The sequence below is a fragment of the Bufo gargarizans genome, chromosome 1 (genome assembly GCF_014858855.1).
Source record: "Bufo gargarizans isolate SCDJY-AF-19 chromosome 1, ASM1485885v1, whole genome shotgun sequence".
NCBI lineage: Eukaryota > Metazoa > Chordata > Amphibia > Anura > Bufonidae > Bufo > Bufo gargarizans.
Window position 1 is genome coordinate 316,965,742 of NC_058080.1, and position 27,748 is coordinate 316,993,489.

The window sequence follows — 27,748 nt, forward strand, 5'->3', positions numbered from 1 at the left end:
ATTTATTAATGATCTTGTAGAAGGCTTGCACAGTAAAATATAAATTCTTGCAGATGACACTAAACTGTGTAAAGTAAGGATATGCCCCCATTGTGTTATAGGTGCAGGTCCCACCACTGGGACCGGCACCTATATCGAGAATGGAGCCCCGCAAGGTGGTGGCTGAAGGACTGCGGTCCGGCCACCACTAAGCTGGCTCCCTTAAGAAGTGAATGGGAGCGGGCTGCGCATGTGCGGCCCCCGCTCCCATTCATTTCTATGGAGCCGACAGAAATAGCCGAGCGCCAGTGCGCCGTCCTTCACTTACAGGGCTGCGTTCTCAATATAGGTGCGGGTCCCAGCGGTGGGACCCGCACCGATAAGCCAATGGGGGTATATCCTAGCGATATGCACCCATTTTCCATGAAACGGAAAGCCAAAACGCCAGTGTGAAAGTAGCCTTAGGTGGTTAAGTTAAGTTCACTAAACTAAAATTCCTAACTGTTCTGCCGGTGCTCAGCTCCAGCTGTGGCAAAAGTACTTAAATGTTCTGCCACTCAGGTTCGGTTTCAACTCAAGGTACCACTTGGAACCGAATCCGAGATCGGGAAATGATTTTTTTACAGTACAAATTAATTTATGAAGCAATAACTTCAGCTCATCGGAGCCAATACATTCTAATACTGTACAGAGCTCCTGCTCCGTACAGTATTGGAACGTAGTTTTATGCAATTCGACTTCAGATGTTTCATCCGAAGTCGATTCGCTCCTCTCTAGTCCCAACGTATCATCATCTATGGGCGGTCGGGAACTGGTTAAAACTCATGCTGAAAATTTAGAGAAATGTAACTTCTACAAATGATAACAGCAAGAGGACACCTGCATAAGGAAGTGAAACGATTAATTTCATCAAACATTATTTCACAATCAACATACAGTATGACGGCGGAGGATAACATGGTAGTATGATTAAAAAGGAATCTATTAACTGTTTACAAAATAACAACATTCTGAAACTTTTTTTCTAATATGCTTTTAATTTATGAAAGTACATTTTAATTTTATTATCTTTACGTGTTTACAGGAGCAGTCATCTTTTTTGAGTTGTGAACAACAGTTCCAGAGATTTACTTTACAGAAGACATATAGGAAAATAACCTAGTCACTTAATTAGCTATAGGGGTCGAGGGCCCCCCTTCCCAGTGGTGCTGTATATTTCCCTTTATAAGAAGCAGTGCATCTTATAAAGGGAATACTAGTGAGCAATCACTAGTCTGCAGGAGGAGGGGTAGTAAAGCACTGTAAGAGCAGTACTTACCCCTCCTCCTTGCTTCCTTTTCACAGGGCCCGCACTGCTGTGTCCTGGCTGCGTATAGCGTCAGGACGTATAGAGCGCACTGTGACCTGACGATGCAAACAGGTGACTGTGCAGCTCGGGCCCCGAGAAGAGAGCCGGGGAGACCGCCGGACCAGGAGAAAGGTGGTGGAGCAGGAGAGGTAAGTTAATTTATTTTAAAGTCTGATCTGAGGTCTGATATGGGGCATCTGAGAGGTCTACTAGGGGTCTGGAGGTCTATTGGGGGTCTGGAAGTCTGGTCTGAGGTCTGATATGGGGGTCTGGAAGTCTGGTCTGAGGTCTGATATGGGGGTCTGGAAGTCTAATGGGGTCTCATATGGAGGTCTGGAAGTCTAATAGGGGTCTGATTGGGAGTCTGGAGGTCTAATCGGGGTCTGGCAGTCTAAGAAAGTCTAATGGGTCTGATAAGGGGGGTTTGGAGATCTAATGAGAGGCTGATATAGGGGTTTTGGGGCCTAGTTCGAGGTCTGATATGGGGGTCTGGAGGTCTAATGGGTGGAGGTCTAGTGTGGGTCGTGTCTTGGGTCAGATATGGGGGTCTGGGAGTCTAATGGGGGTCTGAAAGGTCTAATGTGGGTCTGATCTGAGGTCTGAAACTGGGGTCTGATATGGAGTCTGACATAGAGGTCTAAAAGGGGTTTGGTTTTAGATGGGGGGTCTGATCTGAGATCTAATATGAGGGTCTGATCTGAAAGGTAAATAGGTATTTTTTTTGTACTGGTGCACAACATAAAGGGGTATTTTTGTACTGGCCCAGTACTGTGTGGTTCCAGTACTTTCAGGGGAACTGTTTCTGCACTATAGTATTGGGGAGCACAATGGGCACAGTATTAGGGGTGGCAGGATGGGGTATTGAGAAGGTGGAAGGTTGATGGAAAAGTAAGAAACTAAGATTTCTGTGTGTTAAACTCCGCAGAGAAAAGACACGGCTGAAAGAAATCATCATGGTGGCCCTGTATATAAAAATAGTGTTATTTAGATCAGATTTAAACAACATGATATATAGGAATGACAGGGGGGCAACTTAACTCTTTGCCCCTCCGCTAGGTCATTGTTTATGGTTGGCTTACAATTACCACTTCCTATATATATGTATACTGTCCCTAATGATTTATGTATATATCCCCTCTGGGGCTAGCGCTGGCAAGTTATTTATAATTTTATATCTCCAAAGAGTGGGAGTAAATGTTATAAAATTGTCTCCTCTCTACTTCCCCCTCATTCATACCTTTATTCATTATTCCTACTATATATAATTCTCTCATGGTGCATACTACAGTTTCATGCATCTGTATCATCCTTAGCCTCACTGCTCTTTACTATACCAGTCCTGCCTTCATGCCTTCTCTTTGATCCACCGCTAAGTCCCTGCTTTACTTCGGAGCTCGGTCTCCTTGTGGTACCTCCCCATTCTGTTACAGTGTGTCATTCCTTGCATGTCATGTGTTCCCGCTTTGCGGTCACGTGACATGGAGTGGACTCACTGTGGGGGCGGAACGCTTTCTCGTTGCGTGTGAGGGTAGGTGGAGCTACCCTGGTTAAATAGCCAGCGTTTTGGTGGCCGTTTCAAGGCCATCATAGCGCCGGAGCGTGGTTGCTGTGAGAGATGGACTACGTATATTTCTAATGCCTGCATATACTTAATGAGTCAAGTTAGGTTACAGTACGGGCTCCTGATGATACATAGTGTTAGATGTTGAAACGCGTTGAGCCGTACCCTCAGTTAGGACTTGTAGCCTCATAACTAACAGGGCAATTCAATTCTGTTGTTTACAACAGCCTTCAGTTGCGTGAATATGTAATGAGCAGGACCGTGGTATGGTTACACTGACACTAAATTCTGCAGTGGGTCAGGATATGAATATAATAGTCTATAGTTTTGTTTGTGACGCTAATTTCAGCGTGCGCAGGGTTTAGTCACAGGGCCCTTCAAAGTGTTATAATGCACGTCCCAGTTTAAGAATGCCAGAGCAGTGTAATGTCTCTGTATGGTAGTGGTAATGGTGTCAATAGTGTCTCCTACCTGGGTACGGCTGGACTCCTGGCTCACTTGCAATAAATTGAGGGTAGTGATAGTGGGAGTAATAGAGGAATTTGCAGCAAAAATTAAGATCCAGACATTTGGTAAAGTTCAAACGTGTCTTTACTGAGGGTAACTTTCATCCAAGCAAGATACAGCTTTAGTCTTAGGTCCCAGCAGGTATTGGCAATGGTTGGCAGGAATTTATCTTCTGCTCTATCAACCTGGATCTTGTAGGAAAGGACATCTGCTTTGTAGCTCTATACTGTGGCAGGAATTGAGCTTCTGCACTCTCTATCTTCTGAGGTATGGGGACTGACTAGCTAAGGAGGAATAACTTCTCCTAGGGTCTCTGTATTTTACTCACAGTTATCTTCTCAGGGGATGATTTCTTTCTTGAACTGGAGTTGTCTGCTTGCTTGATCCAGCCATGGCTGCAGGGCTCAGGCTGAGGATTTGATCAATGTCTCAGCCGAGACAAGATCCTGGTTTGGTTCCCTATATCTGGGAGCTTCTTCTAACATGCACACCCTACCCCTAGCAGGGGGTGGGCTACACTCACTCTAACTTCCTTCTCTCCCCATGCTGCAGGATGTGGGCACAGCCCACTCTGCTCACAGAGGGGGAGCTAAGCTGGAATGAACTATTCCAGCTTAGGTGTACTAAACTAAACCTAATCCTTACCAGACCATTGCTGCCACCTGCTGGTGAACATGGAAATTGCAACAATATACATTTAACATGGTTTATGCACATTTGTGAATGACATCATGTAAAATTACATGATGTCATACATAGACAAAACATATAACGGCTACCCTGAGGTTCCTGCCCGCATAAGTAGGGTGTCCTAATTAACAGTTTTCCTCTCGGTATAACCAGTGAACCAAAGGTCTGCACTAAGCAATCACTACTGACTGACTTACTGTAGTATTTTGGATCCTAATACCAAAGAAAGCATGGGTGTGTCCTTACTCTGTAATCCCACCATGGTGTAAGTAATGAAATACTTGCAAATGGAAGGGTGGCTTTATCCTGAATTCCCTTCTCTGCACCAAAGTCAAAATATAAAGCTTATAGCACGATCACTATGGTGACTATGGGTATCTAAAAGTGGCTCTAGGGCTTGAGGTACCATACCTTAGGCAAAGGCACAGAAGGAAAGGTATTAGTGTCTCCATGCACTTCTGGCAGTCACAGGAGGAGGGTATAGTAGTCCCATTACCAATCCTGGCACATATAACAAACAAGAAGGAGGGCATACATTATTCCCCTAGTCGTTCCAGAAGCAGCGGGGTTACCCTTGCTGTTGCTAGACCTTCCAGGACTTACCACTTGGTTCTACCCTGGGTACCTATGGGTATATAACACCGGTGTAGGCCATTAGTATTAAGCGTCCAGATAGGCAGTCCGTTTAAAGGGGGGAGAGAACAAGAGCTGTAAAGTAAGGCACACAAGAGTAAGTTGCTACTGATCTGGTTAAGTGCAAAGTTAAGTGCAATTTAACAATAAGTACATGAATTCACATTGCAGCACCTAGAAGAGAATATACACAATGGGCATATGATACTTGAACATTGCATAACATGAAAACATTAGGCAAAATGAGTGCAATAATATCACAATAGAAATCACAAAGAGCTCAGGTATACGTTTGAGTCTTTTTTTTGGGTGCAAGCTTTTAAAGTTGCAGTAAACATTTTGGAAAACAGTGCAAATACGTTATGCATTTATTAGTGCAATAATATGCTCAAATAAGGCTTGAGTCCTTTTACTTTAAGTGCTTGATGTAGAATCCTCTGGAGACAGGCAAAAGTCAATTGTAATCCACAGGGATAATAGTTAATTGTAACCCAATAAAAATGGTATAAAATGTCATATAAAACATATAAAAGCAGCCTATTAAGAACTGTAGTTCCATAAGGCTATCAAGTAACCTGAGAAAGGGTTATCCAATGTGCAACAATGTGCAAACTTTGGCACAACCTGGGATGTGAAAGGTTGTTGAAGGTGAATATGGGGGGAGTCCTTACTGCACATGACCATCAGGGTGAGGACAAAATAGGGCAACCTGTAAAGGAAAACATTAAAACAATGCCAACGGGTCCTCATTCATCATGAACAGTCCACGACGTGGCTCCCAAATAGTTCAGGTGTTGAAGAGAAGGACATTTAGAGGAGGACATCCAGGTCCTCATTGCTGCTGGAGCTACTAAGCGCATTAGGGGGGGGGGCGCTCCTGCTTCCGGTAGCTCAGGGTTGCAGCAGTAGTGGTGCACCACTGCCCTCTAGTGGTGCTTTTGGTATTTGGCTGAGCAGACAGCCTGGTGAATGCAGCTGTGACATGCTGCAAGCCGGGATCCCTAGCCGGTGCAGAGGTGGTTAATACCTCCAACTGAAGGGGCTCTGGCAGACAAACGGCAGCTTCCAGGGTAAAATGTAGGGTTGCGCTCTGGGATTGAAAGTCAGGACAGAGTTATTTATTTGCCCCACCTGTAGAGTTGGGGCCGCAGGGAGTTCAGGGATCACTATGGGGACCTCCCTGGGTCTAGCAGAGGTGTTGGGTACCACCGGGCGCGGTGCAGGGGCAGCTACGGTTTGGACCGGGGCCTCAGGGAGCGAAGTGGCTACTACCTGATGTTGTGGCCAGGCGGCCAGTTTCAATGCCTCCTACTGGTCATCTTCGGCAGTCGCGGCTGTCTCTGGAGCTGGGAAGTCAGTCGCTGGAGGCGTAGATGTGGTCGGTGATGCAGAGACCTCCAGGGCCTGGGCAACTTGGCTGGTGGTGGCTTCCGCAGGCGACTTGGCTGGCGGCCATATTGGGGGACATCTCGTCGGTGCATCCAGCCGTTGCGGAGGGATCCACAGCCTCCGGGTTTCGGACTGTAGACAGGACGTCGTCATCCGTGGGAGTCACGGCATGCACAGATTTCGGGGACACTCCAAACGTACAGGGGCCAGCTCTCTTCATGAGCTGGGAGACCCTGATCTCTGGTAAGGTAGCTTCATAGACTAGCTCTCCTTGTATCGCCATTTGGTCCCACTTAGGTGATGGGAGCGCCATGTTTCCTTCGTCTCCTCTCTCACTTGGTACAGGAAATGAGGGTGTAACCCAGAGGGAGGAGACTGCACTCCCTTGGCTCACATTGCAAAGTTCTTGGTGGGCAGGCTTGAAAGTTCCCGCTTTTAGGGGGGCGTATTCTGCATTTTCGCGTTCTTGAGTTTTCCTGCTTCTGAAGGGCATGAAGAAGCGGCGCCATTACACAAATATGGCGAATTAACCCTTGGAGTGCTGGTGCGCACCGTGTAGCGCTTTCTGGCACCGCAATAAAGGCAGTAAAGTCAATTTTTAGGGTTTTGCACAATCCTCAGGCCTTGTGGCTGTGTTAAACATGCAATTTGATTCTGTTTAGGCACACAAATGGATCCGGTTCTGTTAGCGCCAAAAATGCAATGAGCAGGACCGTGGTACGGTTACACTGATGCCAAATTGTGCAGTGGGTCAGGATATGGATATAATAGTCTATAGTTTTGTCCGTGATGCCAATTGCAGTGTGTGCATGGCCCTTCAAAGTATTATAATGCATGTCCCAGTTTAGGAATGCCAGAGCAGTGTAATATCTCTGTATGGTAGTGGCAATGGTGTCAACGGTGTATCCTACCTGGGTAAGGATGGACTCCTGGCTCCTGGAGTGATAGTGGGAGTAATAGAGGAATTTGCAGCAGAAATTTAGATCCAGACCTTTGTTAAAGTTCAAACTTGTCTTTACTGAGGGTAACTTTCATCCATGCAAGATACAGCTTTAGTCTTAGGTCCAAGCAGGTATTGGCAATGGTTGGCAGGAATTTATCTTCTGCTCTATCAACCTGGAGCTTGCAGGAAAGGACGTCTGCTTTGTAGCTCTATAGTGTTGCAGGGATTTGGCTTCTGCACTCTCTGTCTTCTGCTATATGGGGACTGACTAGCTGAGGAGGAATAACTTCTCCTAGGGTCTCTGTATTTTACTCACAGTTATCTTCACAGGGGATGATTTCTTCCTGGAACTGGAGTTGTCTGGTTGCTTGATCCAGCCAAGGCTGCAGGGCTCAGGCTGGGGATTTTATCAATGTCTCAGCCGAGACAAGATCCTGGTTTGGTTCCCTATATCTGGGATCTTCTAACATGCACACCCTACCCCTAGCAGGGGGTGAGCTACACTCACTCTAACTTCCTTCTCTTCCTATGCTGCAGGATGTGGGTACAGCCCACTCTGCTCACAGAGGGGGAGCTAATCTGGAATGAACTATTCCAGCTTAGGTATACTAAACTGAACCTAAGTCCTTACCAGACCATTGCTGCCACCTGCTGGTGAACATGGAAATTGTAACAAAATACATTTAACATGGTTTATGCACATTTGTGAATGACATCATGTAAAATTACATTAGATGACAAAGTGAAAGCTCTTAACAGATTGTAGCGGGGCAAAAGAGTTTAGCAACACAACTCTGGGGTGTTACAAATAGCAGCTTAAGTGATAGCCTGCCATGGCCTCTGTTGTTTGGATTGAGCAACGGGGCACTTTTTTGACAACCCCAGTGCCTTATGGGACAGATCTGAGACTGATCCGGGACAATTGAAAAGTGATTACGCAACGCATCAATCCATATTGTCTTGGGATCAGAACTATCGCACCAGTGGTCATGCAGACGGTCTGGGGCTAAGGAGAGCCCAGGGTGGGTGATCATTCCTACCCTGAGGCTTATAATATGGTTATTAGCCCATCCTAACGGAGCTGCATGGTACCAACAAGTTTTACTCATTTACCCCTACACCCTTGTGAATCAATAAAGATTTTTGTTTTGGTCCTTTTTTAGCATCCCTTGTTTCGTCAGCACATCTAATTTTTGGGGGTGTACACCTTGTTATCATAATTAATTGTGAGCCTAGTTACTGTAATATCCACAATACAAATCATGATAGCCCTATTTACTTATCACATGAATGTGTCCTGTGTGCTGACCTAGCACATGTATGTCATATAACACTGCAATTTACTGGATGTCAGGGGTTATATAATGTGAAGAACATCACATGACTGATGTTATGTTTCATTTAGAACAGTGAAAGCAGAGAGGAAAAAAGGGAGGGAGAAAGTTACTTCAATCCTAGAGGGATCTCAAATCCCCAAAAAGAATTAAATCAATTGGGCGCTGACAATGTTGGGGACTAGAAGTGAATTGGTGAAAGGAGGAGAAGGAGAAAGATAGGAAGGCGGCTCACTAGGAAGTGTTATGAAAAATCAAGAACACTCACAGACAGCAATGTTAGGAGTGCGGATTCCAGATGGTGTCGGTGTGAACGAATAAACAGTGGACAGTCACCCACTGCCAGGTGGAAAAAAAAAGGAAGGGGGGTTAGTTTAGTGAGCACCACTCCAAAAAGAATTATAACTATGCAATATGTGGCAATGTAGCTCTGTATTTTATAGATGATAGTAAAATGGCCTATAGCATAAGGCCCGTGAGCAGTAGTGGGTACAGTTACAACTAGTTGGCCATCCCCCAACTAAGGTGCTATATTAGTGGATGAACTTTGGTCCAGTCAGAAGGGGCGGGTCCAAGCAAAAAAAATATAATATATATATATATATAAAATATTTTGTAACGGTAGTAGTGGAACTAGCAATAAAAAATTGCAATAAATATAGTAATAAAAATAGTATTCGTACTAGTGATAAAATTAACAATGAGTGAAAGTACTAATATGGTATTAATGCACTCACTTCGCTGGGGGGTAGTCATCAGGATAAGCACATAACACCTGTGACATCAACCCACCTGGTCAGGATCACATGTAGAGTGGCGGTGAAAGACGGCAGCACACCGAGAAGGCTTCGGCTCAATCACTTTATTCAGACAATGTAAGGCTAAGGTTCCCCTTCCTCAGGAGCAGATGCAGAATGTATACCTTGTTGATACAAACATATTTATACACATACCAATCAGTAAAAAAATAGCGTTTTACCCGCCTACAATCCCGGAACAGGAACTGACGTCATGTCCGCTCGTGGTGGAACGCACATGCTTTCCAACCACGAACGGGGATAAAAAAAAACATCAAAATGATTAATAAAAAAAAATGAACAACGTCCATATATTGTACCAGACAGAGCCGATGCTCTGCAAATAAGGGGAGGCAGGTGAAGAGGCCAAGAGGCCGTCTAACAGGTATGTTTCAATTAGGCCATGGATAAATTACACAGGACTGATACATGGGCTACACTATTCTACTGCATATATTGGTCAACCGCTTGATGTTATAAGGTACAGTCCTGATCAAAAATCATATTTTACATTGTTGGATCTTAACAAGGTTCCAAGTAGAGCTTCAACATGCAACAAGAAGAAATGAGAGTGAGACAAAACATTTTTTGAGCATTCAATTAATTGAAAATAACGATTAAACTGAAACAGGCTGTTTTTCAGCTGATCAAAATTTTAGGACCACATGCCTTTAAAAGGCCAAATCTGTGCAAAGATGTGGATTCATTGTCATTTTCTGTCAGGTAGTCACACGTTGTGATGGCAAAGGCAATAAACCTCTTTAACGTGGTCGTTTGTTGACCTGCATAAGCAGGGTCTCTCACAGTGCGCCATCGCTGCTGAGGTGGAAGTTCTAAAATGATCCTGAGGGTTATGGAACAAAAAAGTCAAGTGGAAGACCCAAAGAATTTCACCAGCACTGAGCTGGAGGATCCAATTGGCTGTCTGTCAAGACACTGGACATCCTTGACCCAAATTAAGGCCCTTACTGGTGCTGACTGCAGCCCCCAAACCATCAGATGGCATCTGAGACTGAAGGGCTTTAAAAACCTCGTCTCCTTGAACTCCACAAAACTGCTTGTTTTGGACTTTGCAAGAGAGCACCAAACATGGGACATTCAAAGGTGGAAGAAAGTTTTATTCGCTGATAAGAAAAAATTTAACCTTGATGGTCCTGATAGTTTCCAACATTACTGGCATGACTGGCATGTCTAATGCTACAGTGGTACTAAGAGCACCAGCAATACTTAAGATTACCAGCTTTTGATCAAATCCAGCCATTACCAGTACTCTGCATGCTAAACATTCTTACAAACCAGACCATCCATAACAAACCAGACGTAATGTACACAAGGGTCACCAGTACCAAAATACAACAGAGAGATACATAACCTGGGTTATTTATAAGAATGCGTTGGATCCACGTTTTGTCCCCCTATCCCGGCCGGCAGTGTTATTGATATCTTTCATCAGCATGTTTTACAAGAGATAGGAGGCATCATTTATGCCCAAGCACAGGAAAAAATCACAAATGGTGAAAAAAGAGCCCTGCAGTGGATAAAATCGCATGATGATATTATTGTGAAGCCGGCCGACAAGGGGGGCAACGTGGTCCTCATGACCAGGGATTATTATGTATCAGAGGCTCACAGACAGCTGAGTGACCAGCACACCTATGAAATTTTGAAACAGGACCCAGTAGAATGTATTCAGAAGGAATTGAAAAACGTTCTTGGAGAAATTAGTACCCTCTCATCCTATGAAACCTTCATGGTATTTCATTCCTAAGGTGCACAAGTCACTGAGCCATCCCCCGGGCTGCCCTATTGTGGCTGGTATTGGCTCAGTGACAGAACCACTCTCCCAGTATGTTGACTGGTTATTAAGACCAATATTAAGTAGGGCTCTAGCCTACATCAGGGACACTAATGATTTCCTCCTGTCCTTCAAACAGTTTCATTGGCAGGAAGGTTATCAACTAGTGTCCCTAGATGTGGAGAGTTTATATACACGTATACCACATGTTGAAGGGGTGACAGCAGTCATTGAGGTTCTAAAACAAGCAGAAAAGAGTTCCCTTTATTGTGATTTTGTGCAGGAAGCTGGTATAGACAAAAAGTCGGTACAGCAATGGGGACTCCGGTCTCATGTACGTTTGCGAATATGTACCTAGCTAGATTAGAAGATAAGTGTATTTTTAACACCAGTAATCCTTTCCTGCAGTACATTAAATTATTCCTTCGGTTTGTGGACGATATTTTTATAATTTAGTCCGGCACAGAGAGTGTATGCAGGGAATTTGTACAGCACCTCAATGATGAGAATTGTATGGCCATGAGATTCACAATGAATTTTGGGGGGTTGCGTTCAGAATTTTTGGATGTTTCTGTCGTGGTTTGTGGTGGAGAGTTGGTCACGGAGGGGCATCGTAAGCCCACGGAGACCAACTCTCTACTACAGCACGGCAGTTTTCATCCGTACCCCATAAAAAAATCTGTACCGTATGGGCAATTTGTCAGATTGAGGCGCATTAATAGTAAAGATGAAGGATATAAAAAACAAGCACTGTAGTTAAAAGAACGGCTTTTACCAAGGGAGTATCCTGAGCACTTATTAGATGAGAAGATAAAAGAGGCCGAAAAATTCTCACAAGATGAGTTATTAAGAGGTAAAAGGGGAAATGACAGGAAAGGTGTCACCGCCACTTCTGTGAGAAGGTCTGTTAGATGTTCTTCTCTACCTGCATGAAGTTCTTTGTTTTGGTTTCCCTTTGTCATCTCCTTTCCTTCTCCCAGCTGTCACCTATTTACACTAATTGTCTCCCTTTATAGTCCCTCCCATACTGCCTCACTTTGCGGTTTATACTTCTTCCTGGATTGTGTTCACTGCTGGAGGCTGCTTCCTCAGATAAGTCTGTTTCCTTTATTTGTGTTTCCTTGCTGGCTTGATTCTAGGTGACCCTGACTCCGTCCGTATTAAGTGCAGGGAGCCGGTGGTCGTGTCCCCTCACTATTATAGGGTTTTCAGGCGTCACATAGTATGAGGTACGTGGACATGCAATCGTCTACCATAAAGACCTTTGCATGGGCATAGCAGTCAGGGAGAGCTCTAGAGGTTTTATAGGGCTCACCCATATGCTCCTTAGTTTAGAATCAAGCCAGGCGGATGTTTAATTATAAGTTCCCTCTTTCTGCAACACCATCCGTGACAAAAGGACAACAGAATAACAATAATAAAAAAATGGCTAATTTAATACGAACAGCAATATTAAAACACTGGGATATCCAGAAAAAGGATGTGGGTCTGAAGGGAATAGTGGATGAGAGACCGTTAATAACATATAGACGGAGCCACACAATAAAAGATAAGATTGTGAGCAGCAGCTTCCTGGGAGGAAAAAAATAAATAACTGGTTGCAGGAGAGGTTGCCGAAAGGCAACTACAAGTGCGGCAGTTGCTCGTTATGTGATTACAACTCCTAAAAGAGAATTAAAAATAGATCCCATAATAAAAAATGTTACCAGTTTCATAAACTGTAGGAGCACATATGTAGTGTATGTTTTGATGTGCGATTGCGGCCACTTTTACGTAGGTAAAACCATCAGGTGTCTATTTGAGAGAATCAGGATGCATTTTAACTCTATAAGAACGGGAAAATGCTGACTAATTGACCGTGTGAGAAGAGGGAATGGAGGGAATATGAAAGCACTTCAGTTTGCTGGAATAGAGGCTGTCCCATACCCAGTTCAGGGAGGAGACAGACATCACACCCTTTTGCACAAATAAGCAAAATGGATTATATGTACGGGAGCAGTAGGTCAGCTAGGTCTAAATGACTGTAATTATTTGAATGTGTTCTTGTAACAATGTATCTCTCTGTTGTATTTTGTTACTGATTGACCCTTGTGTGCATGACATCTGGTTTGTAACAGATCTCCATAGCAACTAGACGCCAGGTATAAGAGGTCAGCACGTAGATACGCGCATATGTAGTGCCCTGAGGAAGCGCAATAATCTGTGCGCGAAACGGCCATTGCCGCTTCTATGTGAATATAGCAATCTGCTACCTAGCCGCATGAAAGCTGATTTGTCCAGAATAAAAGAAGCAAAAGAACCATTGGTGAGTGCTGCCTATTCTTTTTTCACTCTACATTTGCAAGATTTGAATGACTATATCTTCTGGATAGTGCACCACCACATTGGTTTGTGTTGGAGGCATCGAGAGGCTTGTGCAAGCATGCATTAGTGTTAACACAAATCAGTAGTGCCACCTGTGACTCTTCTATGTGGATTGTACCAACTAAAGAGAGTGACTTAACACCTGGCCACTATACAGATATAGTATGTAACTTTTGTGTCATGGTGATTTAAAACTTGATATGCTGGACAGACTCTCATTCGTCTAGTCTACAACTATAGGAGCTACATTTAGGTATCATCAGCTGTTTAGCAATACAACAAGCGCTGTGTTCGTTCATAGCTGGATATAATTCTTCACCCTTTGCAAAAAATCAATAACTATAGCTGGTATATTTTACTTGATGTGCTATACAGTATATGCACAAACAATGTATAGGTATTTTGGTGGATTACCTTTGACATCTATTGCGTATATTCGTATTATACAGTGCTAATTTCCGAATTGTTTACAGTGGTAGTTCATATTTTATTTTACGTATTTATTTTATTAACTTACTTTATATTCTTTATTCTAGTATTGGTGATTTATTCGATAACTAATAAACTTTGGTGTCTCTTACATATTTACATATAATGCATTTGCTTTTTTCACATTTTGTTAAGTTACACCTTGTGATGAAAGAGAAAAAAAAATTTACATTTGCCCCATCTATCTGCACTCAATCTCCCTGAATTTTAGCAAATTTGCAAATGTATTAAAACGGAAAAACTAATATTTCGCATGGACATAAGTATTCAGACACTTTGCTATGACACTTGATATTTAGCTCTGGAGGTCTCCCATTTCTCTTGACCACCTTTGAGATGTTTCTACACCTTGATTGGAGTCCACCTGTGGTAAATTCAGTTGATTGGCCAAGATGTGTATATAGATCTATATATGGTTTCACAGTTGACAATGCATATCAGAACAAAAACCAAGCCATGAGGAGGAAAGAACTGCCTGTAGAGCTCAGAGACAAGATCGTGTGGAGGCACAGATCTGGAGAAGGGTACAAAAACATTTTTGTTGCATCAAAAGTTCCCAAGAGCAAAGTTGGCTCTATAATTCTTAAATGGAAGAAGTTTGGAACAACCTCTTCCTAGAGCTGGCTGCTTTACCAAACTAAGTAATTGGGGGAGAAGGGCCTTGGTAAGAGAAGTGACCAATATCCTAATGGTCGCTCTGGCAGAGCTCCAAATATTCTGTGTGCAGATGGGAGAAACTTCCAGAAGGTCAAGAATCACTGCACCTTTCTACCAATCAGGGCTTTATGGAGGAGTGGCTAGAACATAGCCTCTCCTCAGTAAAAGACAAATGAAAGCTTGCAAAAAAAACACCTAAAGGACTCCCAGATTGTGTAACAAGATTCTCTGGTCTAATGAAACCAAGATTGAACTTGTTGGCCTCAATTCTAAGCACAATGTTTGGAGGAAACCAGGCAGTGCCCAATACCATCCCTACAGTGACGCATGATGGTTCCAGCATCATCTGTTGGGGGTGTTTTTCAACAGCTGGGTCAGAGTTGAAGGAAAGGTGAATGGAAGAAAATACAGAGATATTCATAATGAAAACCTGATCTAGTGTGCTCTGGACTTCAGACTGGACCGAACATTTAACTTCCAACAAGACAATGACCCTATCCATACAGCCAAGGCAACACAGGACTGGCTTAAAGGGGTTTTCTGGGATTTTAATATTGATGACCTATGCTCAGGATAGGTCATCAATATCAGATCGGCAGGGGTCCGACACCCCCACTGATCAGCTATTTGAAGAGGAGGCCATGCTCCATGCGAGCGCTGCCTTTCCTTCATTGTTTACCTGCTTGCTGCCAACATCCCAGCGGCGAGCAGGTGTAATTACAAGCTGTCCCATTCACTTCAATAGGACAGCTCCTTCCAATTCAAGTGTATACTACAGAGCTGTCCTATTGAAGTGAATTGGACGGCTTGTAATTACACCTGCTTGCGACTAGGTAAACAATGAAGGGAAGGCAGCGCTCGCATGGAACGTGGCCTTTTCTTCAAAAGCTGATCAGCGGGGGTGCCAGGTGTCGGACCCCTGCAAATCTGATATTGATGACCTATCCTGAGGATAGGTCATCAATATTAAAATCCCAGAAAGACCCTTTAAGGACAACTGTGAATGTCCTTGTGTAACCCAGCCAGTTCCCTGACTTGAACCCAATCGAACATCTCTGGAGAAACCTGAAAATGGCTGTACAGCTGACAGAGGTTGAGAGGATCTACAAAGAAGAATGACAGAAAATTCACAAAGCCAGGTGTGCAAACCTTGTGGCATCATACCCAAAAAGATTGGAGGCTGTAATCACTGCCAAAGGTGCTTCAACTTAGTCTGAGTAAAGGATTCGAATACTTAATGTGATATTTTATTTTTTTATTTTTGATCAAATCAGCATTTCAAACATTTTGTTTTAATTTTCTCAATATTGGGTATTAAGTGCAGAATGATGGGGGAAATTAGAACTTTTTTTATATTAGTTCAAGGCCGCAAGATTACAAAATGTGAAAAAAGTGATAGGGTCTGAAGACTTTCCAAATTCACTGTATTTAGTACAAACCGGATTCCCAAAAAGTTGGGACACTATACAAATCGTGAATAAAAACTGAATGCAATGATGTGGAGGTGCCAACTTCTAATATTTTATTCAGAATAGAACATAAATCACGGAACAAAAGTTTAAACTGAGAAAATGTATCATTTTAAGGGAAAAATATGTTGAATCAGAATTTCATGGTGTCAACAAATCCCCAAAAAGTTGGGACAAGGCCATTTTCACCACTGTGTGGCATCTCCCCTTCTTCTTACAACACTCAACAGACGTCTGGGGACCGAGGAGACCAGTTTCTCAAGTTTAGAAATAGGAATGCTCTCCCATTCTTGTCTAATACAGGCCTCTAACTGTTCAATTGTCTTGGGCCTTCTTTGTTGCACCTTCCTCTTTATGATGCGCCAAATGTTCTCTATAGGTGAAAGATCTGGACTGCAGACTGGCCATTTCAGTACCCGGATCCTTCTCCTATGCAGCCATGATGTTGTGATTGATGCAGAATGTGGTCTGGCATTATCTTGTTGAAAAATGCAGGGTCTTCCCTGAAAGAGATGACGTCTGGATGGGAGCATATGTTGTTCTAGAACCTGAATATATTTTTCTGCATTGATGGTGCCTTTCCAGACATGCAAGCTGCCCATGCCACACGCACTCATGCAACCCCATACCATCAGAGATGCAGGCTTCTGAACTGAGTGTTGATAACAACTTGGGTTGTCCTTGTCCTCTTTGGTCCGGGTGACATGGCGTCCCAGATTTCCAAAAATAACTTTGAATCGTGACTCGTCTGACCACAGAACAGTCTTCCATTTTGCCACACTCCATTTTACATGATCTCTGGCCCAGTAAAAACGCCTGAGCATGTGGATCTTGCTTAGAAATGGCTTCTTCTTTGCACTGTAGAGTTTCAGCTGGCAAAGGCGGATGGCATTGTGGTGGATTGTGTAAACGGACAATGGTTTCTGGAAGTATTCCTGAGCCCATTCTGTGATTTCCTTTACAGTAGCATTCCTGTTTGTGGTGCAGTGTCGTTTAAGGGCCCGGAGATCACGGGCATCCAGTATGGTTTTACGGCCTTGACCCTTATGCACAGAGATTGTTCCATATTCTCTGAATCTTTGGATGATGTTATGCACAGTTGATGATGATAGATGCAAAGTCTTTGCAATTTTTCGCTGGGCAACACCTTTCTGATATTGCTCCACTATCTTTCTGCACAACATTGTGGGAATTGGTGATCCTCTACCCATCTTGGCTTCTGAGAGACACTGCCACTCTGAGAAGCTCTTTTTATACCCAATCATGTTGCCAATTGACCTAATTAGTGTTAATTGGTCTTCCAGCTCTTCATTATGCTCAAATTTACTTTTTCCAGCCACTTATTGCTACTTGTCCCACCTTTTTGGGGATTTGTTGACACCGTGAAAATTTTAATCAACGTATTTTTCCTTTAAAATGATACATTTACTCGGATTAAACTTTTGATCTGTCATCTACGTTCTATTACAAATAAAATATTGACATTTGCCATCTCCACATCATTGCATTCAGTTTTTATTCACAATTTGTTTAGTGTCCCAACTTTTTTGGAATCCGGTTTGTATACTGTATGTCTTGAGTGTCACATAACTGGTCACTAGTATTGCAGGTACATAGAGAGCAAGTCAGAGAACGTGGCACAGCATATTTGCCCACACTCCAGGGGTGGTGAGCCTCTGTATTTGGTAAACAAAACCAGAATAAAATGATTTGCAAATCTCACAGACCCATATATTATTCACAATAGAATGTCATGAAAAAAATTTACTTGTTTAGAACTTGTTGGTAGCAACACTTCTCAAAAAAGTTGGTACAGGGACAACAAAAGGCTGGAAACGTAAGAGAGCTGGAGGAGTACGTTTTTACTAAGTCACATGACTGGGTATAAAAATAGCATGTTGGAGAACCAGAGCCTCTCAGAAGCAAAGAAAGTGCAGAAATGTACCAGTCTGTGAAAAACGGCATCTAAAAATTGTGGAACCATTTCAGAAAACGTAATATTATTGTTATTATCCATATTGCTTGCTTTGCTGGCTGGATACATTTTTCCATCACATTATGCACTGCTCATTTCCATGGTTACCACCACCCTGCAATCCAGCAGCAGTGGCCATGCTTGCACACTATAGGAAAAAGCACCAACCTATGTGTGCTCCCACGGTTTCGGCCACCAGAGAGGTGGACACTTTTTCCTATAGTGTGCGAGCACGGCCACTGCTGGAAGTAACATGAATAATAACAATACTTTAGTAAGTGCCTCGCATTAAAGTTCCTTACATAATAAATGCCAGTTGCTGAAGTTACACAACCCCTTTAAGTTTATGACTTGAGTTTCTGGTGCACAGAGATGCGAATAATTTTTAAGAGGCATTTTCACAAGGCCTGTATGGATGCTAGGCTTTCCTGCTTTCTGTGGCTGGCACACTCAGACAGAGGCAATGCGCTGTGATCAGTGCAGGAGGTGGCGGAGCTCAGCAGTGGAGGGGAGAAGTGGTGGGGAACAGTCTGTGAAGATACCATGTAGATTGAGAGGGAGGAGCTTTGTGTTCATGAGACAAAAGCAAAGAAGGATGTAAGAGCCAGGGAAATGCTGGCAGTTGTAGTTCTCTCCTCCTATACCTCCTCCCTGTAATGTCCTCTATATCACATAATATCAGCCTAGTCATGCTGGGAGTTGCATAGTTCAGTATTCTTAAACCTCCTCCCTGTAATGTCCTCTGACATCATATAATAACATGGAAAATTTCAGCCCGCACAACCCCTAGCAGGTGCAGATTGCTGTGGCGAAATAAAGATATAAATGTAAAAACACAAAATGCAATCGCACACTGCAACCAGCACTCTGCCCTGCCTTTATGCTGGATGTTGAATAAGGCATTGGTGTACATTTTGGCCAAAGCGTAATGGCCCATAAAAGGTAGGAACTAGTGTTAGGGACCACTCATGAAGGCGACCTTGACGTGGTGAGTGGCTTATTACGCTTTGGCCAAAATGTACACCAATGCCTTATTCAACATCCAGCATAAAGGCAGGGCAGAGTGCTGGTTGCAGTGTGCGATTGCATTTTGTGTTTTTACATTTATATCTTTATTTCGCCACAGCAATCTGCACCTGCTAGGGGTTGTGCGGGCTAAAATTTTCCATATTTTTTTCTTTGTAGTACGTATTGGAGGCGTGGCGATCTCCAAGCAGTCAAGCACACCTGTCCAGTTAATCTGCCCCCCTGGAGGCTGGTTTTAAAGTCAGTATAAAACTGAGTCTGCTTATACAGCACCTACCAGTAGCCATTAGGCTCCAGGAGAAGTATAAAGTGGGCTCAGCATGCATGTGAGTACTTGCATCCCTGGATCCGATGAAAGCTGTAATGGCACCGGACGGGGTTAAAAGCAGAGTGTGCTTGGCGTGCATGCTGTACCTGCGCTCCCTGGACTTTATGTGGCTGTCATGGCCCATAAAAGGTAGGAACTAGTGTTAGGGACCACTCATGAAGGCGACCTTGACGTGGTGAGTGGCTTATTACGCTTTGGCCAAAATGTACACCAATGCCTTATTCAACATCCAGCATAAAGGCAGGGCAGAGTGCTGGTTGCAGTGTGCGATTGCATTTTGTGTTTTTACATATAATAACATGCTGTTATTTGATTTCTAAGGGGAGATATGTATATCTCCCCTCCCTGGCATCCCACCACCAAACTATGACCACGGGCCAGTTCATCGTGGCCACAGGGACACAAATATGTATCTGGTTTATGCCTGTGATGGCATGATGTCTAATAATTTGATTGAACTGTGGAATGGCCTAGACCCCTTGAAGGGAGGTTTTCCTGCAGGATCCGTGCTATCTGAATGGAGGTGAGAAATCGTAAACAAAGGTGGCCTGTTAGAAGTTCTCTGCCATTTGGCTGGGCTTTGAAGCAGGGCCCCCCCTGTGGAGTCCATTACCTCTGCTATCTGACAGCAGATGGCTGGTGTGGGAACATGGCTGACGGTAAATAATAATCCATATTCCTCTCAGGTCGGTGTGGGAACATGGCTGACAGTAAATAATCCATATTTCTCACAATATATGTGTATATATATATATATATATATATATATATACAGTACAGAACAAAAGTTTGGACACACCTTCTCATTCAAAGAGTTTTCTTTATTTTCATGACTATGAAAATTGTAGATTCACACTGAAGGCATCAAAACTATATGTGGAAATATATACATAACAAAAAAGTGTGAAACAACTGAAAATATGTCATAGGTTCTTCAAAGTAGCCACCTTTTGCTTTGATTACTGCTTTGCACACTCTTGGCATTCTCTTGATGAGCTTCAAGAGGTAGTCACCTGAAATGGTCTTTCAACAGTCTTGAAGGAGCTCCCAGAGATGCTTAGCACTTGTTTGCCCTTTTGCCTTCACTCTGCGGTCCAGCTCACCCCAAACCATCTTGATTGGGTTCAGGTCCGGTGACTGTGGAGGCCAGGTCATCTGGCGCAGCACCCCATCACTCTCCTTCATGGTCAAATAGCCTTTACACAGCCTGAAGGTGTGTTTGGGGTCATTGTCCTGTTGAAAAATAAATGATAGTCCAACTAAACGCAAACCGGATGGATTAGCATGCCGCTGCAGGATGCTGTGATAGCCATGCTGGTTCAGTATGCCTTCAATTTTGAATAAATCCCCAACAGTGTCACCAGCAAAGCACCCCCACACCATCACACCTCCTCCTCCATGCTTCACGGTGGGAACCAAAGATCTCAAATTTTGACTCATAAAGACCAAAGCACAGATTTCCACTGGTCTAATGTCCATTCCTTGTGTTCTTTAGCCCAAACAAGTCTCTTCTGCTTGTTGCCTGTCCTTAGCAGTGGTTTCCTAGCAGATATTCTACCATGAAGGCCTGATTCACACAGTCTCCTCTTAACAGTTGTTCTGGAGATGTGTCTGCTGCTAGAACTCTGTGTGGCATTGACCTGGTCTCTAATCTGAGCTGCTGTTAACCTGCGATTTCTGAGGCTGGTGACTCGGATAAACTTATCCTCTGCAGCAGAGGTGACTCTTGGTCTTCCTTTCCTGGGGCGGTCCGCATGTGAGCCAGTTTCTTTGTAGCGCTTGATGGTTTTTGTGACTGCACTTGGGGACACTTTCAAAGTTTTCCCAAGTTTTCGGACTGACTGACCTTCATTTCTAAAAGTAATGATGGCCACTAGTTTTTCTTTACTTAGCTGCTTTTTTCTTGCCATAATACAAATTCTAGCAGTCTATTCAGTAGGACTATCAGCTGTGTATCCACCTGACTTCTCCACAACGCAACTGATGGTCCCAACCCCATTTATAAGGCAAGAAATCCCACTTATTAAACCTGACAGGGCACACCTGTGAAGTGAAAACCATTTCAGGTGACTACCTCTTGAAGCTCATCAAGAGAATGCCAAGAGTGTGCAAAGCAGTAATCAAAGCAAAAGGTGGCTACTTTGAAGAACCTAGAATATGACATATTTTCAGTTGTTTCAAACTTTTTGGTTATGTATATAATTTCACATGTGTTAATTCATAGTTTTGATGCCTTCAGTGTGAATCTACAATTTTCATAGTCATGAAAATAAAGAAAACTCTTTGAATGAGAAGGTGTGTCCAAACTTTTGGTCTGTACTGTATGTATATATATATATATATATATATATATATATATATATTTATTATTATTGTTATTATTTTTATTAATAACATTTTGTTTTATTGTTATTTATTATCTTTTATATACAAAAAATAATGTGTTTGAAAACCACAATATTTTATGATATTCGATCTCTTCCCCCCTTATGTCCTGTGCAGACCAGCCTAATGATTAATTTTCAGATCTTACATGACAATATCGTGCTCTTATAGTACATGCTTGCAGGTTTTACTGCTCTGCACTTTCACCCCTTTAAAAGGGGTAATTGTTACATTTATGAAATTGTATCTATGAGAATCATGGATACAATTTTACAAGGAAGATATATAATTACATGATGTGGATACTTGCGACCTTCTGTACCCTGCAGTGGACATTGCTTAATACATTTTTTCCTTTCCTTTTTTGAAACATATTAGTTTCAAATATCGATTCATGTCAAAAATCAATTATAATACAGTAGATCTCCCCTCTTTTTGTCCCCCCGACATACCAGTACGAGATTGATATACTTTTTCACTTTTATTACAACAGTATCGTCTTACTCTACAGTATGCTCTGCAATGAATATCGCCAATAACAAACCAGCATAATTACCAAACAGCTTTGTAGGGATTATTGAGGCTATACGAGGAGGTCACACTTTCCAGTGTTCCCGATATGCAAGTCCTATAAACAAACGCCCACAGACCCGCCCCTCTTCCTCCTCCAGGTCTCACACGCCAAATTTTTTTTAGTTTATGTGAATGTTGTTTTATGTTGTATATTGTCCTGATGAAGGGGGCCCTCTGCCCCTGAAACGCGTTGACTGTAAATAAATAGTATTGTTTTACCAATACTTACCCGCTTCCGACTCCTGCTGACAGTGCCACCACAAAGGTTCAGTTTTTTCTCTCTTCCTATACAGACTATCTCATCCCGACAAATGCTCCCACAACACGGGCTGGAACCTAGGCAGCAGCGCAGGCACCCCGTTCGCTGATCGGGAAAATCAGCAAGGCTACACATAGATGTTGTGACTTCTTACAACATATTCTGGTAAGAGTTACTTACTATTAATTTTATGATTTTATAAAACAACACCACACATGAGGCGCTGCGTCCTGTCCTTCTTTTATCTTTACATGCTTGGCCCGGAGCGGTATCCATTTTAATTGCAACCGGAGGACGCGCAAGTCCGTGAGTTTTTATTGGGAGGATCTGCAGCCCATTGTCTGGTATTTTGTGGTTGTTCCAAACTAGATTGTGAGTACAAGAACTTACAAAGAACAACAATGGAATATTTCCCACAGCGAGTATGGCCACGTGAATCGTTGGTCTCACGCTATACTACCAAGAAAGTTAATCCTACAATTCCCCTATTGGACACTGGAGATGACAATATGGCAGGTCACACCGCTATGGATACAAATAGGATGCTCGAACTGTTTAAAAAACTTGAGGATAACCTCAAAAGTGAACTATTGCACTCTCTAGACATAATGTTTCTTAAAATATACTTACAAGAAAAATATAGCTTAAGAATAAACATTCCACCCACTTTTTCAGATGATCCAGTTTTCACCTATTAGTGGAACGATTATCTGCATCAGTGCGCAGCGGGTTTGATCAAAATCATTTTTCTGTCATTAATCATAATCTTACCAACAGTCTTTACCAAAATGAACAGAATATCATAGCAACCAAATCTAATAAATTGCAGAGGGACAGAACAGATAAAGAACAAGGAAAATATTGATTACGCAAAAATGCAGAACATAATACCCACAACCAGCTAAATGAAATAAAGGGCCAGGCTCACACATATGCTACAACACACTATAATAGACCAGCTCATGATGGAAATACTAGCTAACGGTAATTTACCAATCATCGCTAAAGGAAGAATAACGCTTTAAAACAACTAAATGACAGTCAATGTGAGGTAGAAGGGAGGAGAGACACACGCCATCTTACCCATACCATCCAAAAGGTCTCCACCAAAATAGCCACCCCAATGGTTGATTGTAACCCTCACAGCGGTCCTAATAGTATTAGTACTAGACATATCTCCAGTTCCAAGTCTCCCCAGCACCCCCTTAAGGAGAAAATGATTCCGCTGATTGCTCCCCTTGGTGCACTTTGTAATAGCATACCTTCAAATATTATGGTATTACCCATTCCAACTACTGTAGCTATTAGTCCCAAACATCTCATGGACACAGAACTCCTCTACTGATGAATTTCTAGAGAAAGTGTCACGACCCTTGGTCATGGTCGTGACTCCTTAGGTGCCGCATGCTGTTGCCCGCGGTTTGGGAGTTTGTCAACCGCAGCTGGGGCACTTGGTTGTTTGCCTCGGGTGCGGTTGCCGCGGACAACGAGTGTGCGTGCGGTTGCCCTTGGCAACGGGTTTTGTGTGAATGCCCGTTTGTATGTCTGTGTGCACTTTGTGTTGTTTGTTGTGCACGAGGTGATGTTTTGTATGCACCGGGACTCCTCCCTTCACCTGCGGTTGTCCGCGGCAACGTCTGGCGATGTTTGCATGCTGTGGATGTGTCTCGGCCTGTTGGCTGTTCTGGAGGACACGGTTGCCACGCATGCCGTTGCCGTCGGAGACAGGTGAGTGAGGTTGTGTGCTTTCCCCTTTATGTGAGTTTCCCTTCTGTGTTGCTGGAAGGGTTAACTCCCTTCCCAGTGTGTGTGACTTCACGGGGTGTGTGCTGATCGTTGGGTGGGGCCTCTTGGCCTATAAAGCCTCAGTCCCTGGCTGGGCTCAGTAGGTTGCTCTCAGCCATGCTGGCTGGAGCAGCCTCCTGTCTCCTCCATCTGCCTGGTGGGGACCATCCTTCTGGTCATAAACCATTGTCAGTTAATACTATGTTTCACGGTGTTATCTAGGTGTGTGTGGGGTTATCTTGTTAGTGCAGCTTATGGTTTCCTGGTTTCCCGTGTAATGTCTGGTGTGTGCTGTGTCCTTTATGTTGCTGTGGACATCAGCACTTGTTCATGGGTTCCAGGTTTGTGTGTCTGTGGCAGGTAAGTGCAGGACTAGTCTCACTTACCTGTCATTTCCATATGTCTGTTGATGTTCCCCCTGTGTTGCTTGGCCGTTGAGACCCCGGCTCCTCCGTTCCTAGGAGGAGTAGGGCGTCTGACACTGTCCCCTAGTACAGGGCCGACTTGAGGGCTCGTAGGGACTGTAAGGTTCCGGCGTATGAGTCCTCCTACCATCAAGGTCGGCTCATACTGATAGGAGACAGGGTCAGCGTTAGGGACGCAATAGGAGGTGACCTGCTCCCTAACTCTGTGGTCCCGGCCAAGGGGTAACCCTACCATCTCCTGGCACCGCACGGCTGGGGGTTTCCCCCACCGCCAGCCGTGACAGAAAGTTAGGGCATTTAAAACTAAATATTTTGAACATAAAAACCGATCCTGGTTTCCTCCTATGGATCCGTCTATTCAGGAGCCCATTTCTAGCGACACTCCAATATATAAGTCCCATCCCTTCCCGCCTGTCCCTCATCCCTCTATTACTAATCACACAGCTCACTCTCTTTCTATCACTACCTCTGGTATACCTCCACCCCACGTACATACGGTCAGTCATCCTACAGATATCTCTCTACTTTGCAATATCACTACACACTATACATCCCCACCAGGGGTCACAGCCAACAACCATGTTATTACTATTGACAATTCACAATCTGGCTCCTCCGCTCTAGTATCTTTTTTAGGCCATGCCAAAACTATCCCACCCCTGTATTTCCGATACAGTTCCACATGCACCCCCTACACCCCTCAAACACCATTCACCAGATAACACAGTACTTCAGACCCATCCCTGGAAAAAGAAAACTCGAACACGAGGTAGCAGGGGAGGGACACAAAAAAGGAAAATCGCCCAAAAAATGTAAGAAAAAAAAATCTGAATCCATTTCTACTGTAAAAAATTTTTATCTCTCTTCTCACATATTGACAGCAACAGAAACCAAGCTACTTGAGAAAGGATTATCCTTCTGTCCATTTTACACTGTAAATCCCTTTGAGCTATTTTTGTATATACAAAAATTTAGGTGAAACCTTACAATTAAAAGACATTTTGAGGTTGAAAACATCAAACCTCCCGTAAAAAACAAAATGGATCCACCAATGGAAACTGAATTACCCACATTTATACATCAAGAAGTTAGACCGAAGTCCAATTTCTTCCCCCTTCAAAGCCAGGGACATCATATCCCTACTTGATTTGATGTTGTATCCTCTGACATCAAAACAATGACTTCTGTACCAATCATGGCAAATAGAAAAGAAAATCTTAGTAAACCCCAAAAAATGCCCTAAAAAGTGTTAATGAAAATATTATTGTTTGCCCAGCAGACAAGGGGGGTGGGATAGTCAACCAAAACTTTGTAGATTATGAGAGGGAGGCACTCAATATCCTTAATGATACAGTCTATTATGAAAAAGTGACTGAAAACCCTTTTCCCGGTATAAATAATGACCTCACTAAAATGATGCTTACAATAAAAATTATATAAACAAAAAAGAAAAAAACTTTCTACTACCCAGAGCCCCTTGCATACCCTATTTTTTATCACCTTCCAAAAATACCTAAAAATGCAAAATATCCCCCTGGAAGACCAATTGTGTCAAATATGAAATGCGCAACAAGCAACCTTTCACATTATCTGGATCTATTCCTGCAACCCTAAGTGCATTCATTAACCGCTACCTTCACGACTCTAGTCAGTTAATCCGGGAATTAAATATTACTTGGAAAGACTCATATGCATTATTCACTATGGACGTCACAGCCCTATATTCTAACATCCAACATGATTTGGGTATACAGTGTGTTAGAACTACCTTAGAGGGAGATCCTAATCTAAAAACACCTCAAGTATGTTTTCTCCTAGATAGTCTGCATTTTATCCTAGAGAACAATTTCTTTATAACAGCGTAACATACCATCAATGCAGGGGTACCGCTATGGGTACGAAAGTGGCGCCGTCCTATGCTAACCTTTTCATGGGGGAGTTTGAAAGGCTATACATCCAAAATACTGTACCTCCTATTCAACAACTTGTTTATTATAAGAGATATATTGATGACATCTTTATAATCTGGGATGGCGACAAAAACACTGCATTAGAATTTTGCAATACCATAAGTAATACAGGTTGGGGAATTACTTTCAACCCAAATTATAATAGGAGTGAGATTGAGTTTTTAGATATTCTTATCTCCACAGAAAATAACCAGTTGGCCACTAAAACATATTTCAAATCTATTGATACAAATAGCTACATTCATTTTATATATCCCATATAGCCAATACAAACGTATTCGACGAAACTGTACCCTGGACAGCGATTTTAAAAACCAGGCAAAAATTCTTGAAAGACGATTTATTGATAAGGGCTATCCCAAGAAACTTATAAAAAAACACCTATATTAGAACAACTATTGATACACAAGAAACCTGTCTACAGCCTACAAAAAGAGAAGGGATGCATACAGAAATGAATATAAATTTTGTCACACAGTTTAATACATCTAATAATAATACCATACGTACAATATTCTCAAACCACTGGCACATCCTATTACAGGATCCATACCTAGCCAAATACTTACCATTAGAGTTGAGCGGACACCTGGATGTTGTAGTCAATGGGGACCCGAACTTTTGAGCACTAAAATGGCTGTATAAATGTCATGGAAAAGGCTAGAGGGCTGCAAATGGCATCAAAATGTGGTTAAGAGCAGGGCAAGTGCTCTTCAAACAAATGTGGATAGGGAAATTACTTTAAATAACATAAAATACGTAAAAATCTAAAATAATAATTTTGATCTAGGAGGACAAGGTCCATATGGAGTAAGAGGTTAAGGAGGCGGTGAATGTGACAGCGGCGGTGGAGGAGGTAGCCTACTGCAGAGGGAAGTCAGGTGGGTGTATGTATATGGATATATATGTATCTGCCCCATCTTTGATATGTGTATATATGTATATATATGGGCCCCTTTATATGGCTAATAGGGATATATATTTCCTGTATGGCCGTGTATATATTGGCCCTGTATGGCATATGTATGTCCTCTGTATGTGATGCCCCAGGTATATGCGAGTGTGTG

The 27,748-nt window shown here is 42.9% G+C and overlaps 1 long non-coding RNA gene across 1 annotated transcript; it reads left to right on the forward strand.

Moving 5' to 3' along the window:
* The first annotated feature begins 1,336 nt into the window (after window positions 1-1,336).
* On the forward strand, window positions 1,337-27,520 carry LOC122928037. The gene is made up of 3 exons (XR_006387838.1): window positions 1,337-1,476; window positions 22,536-22,666; window positions 27,472-27,520. It is a non-coding gene; the product is annotated as an uncharacterized LOC122928037 (long non-coding RNA).
* The last annotated feature ends 228 nt before the right edge of the window (window positions 27,521-27,748 follow it).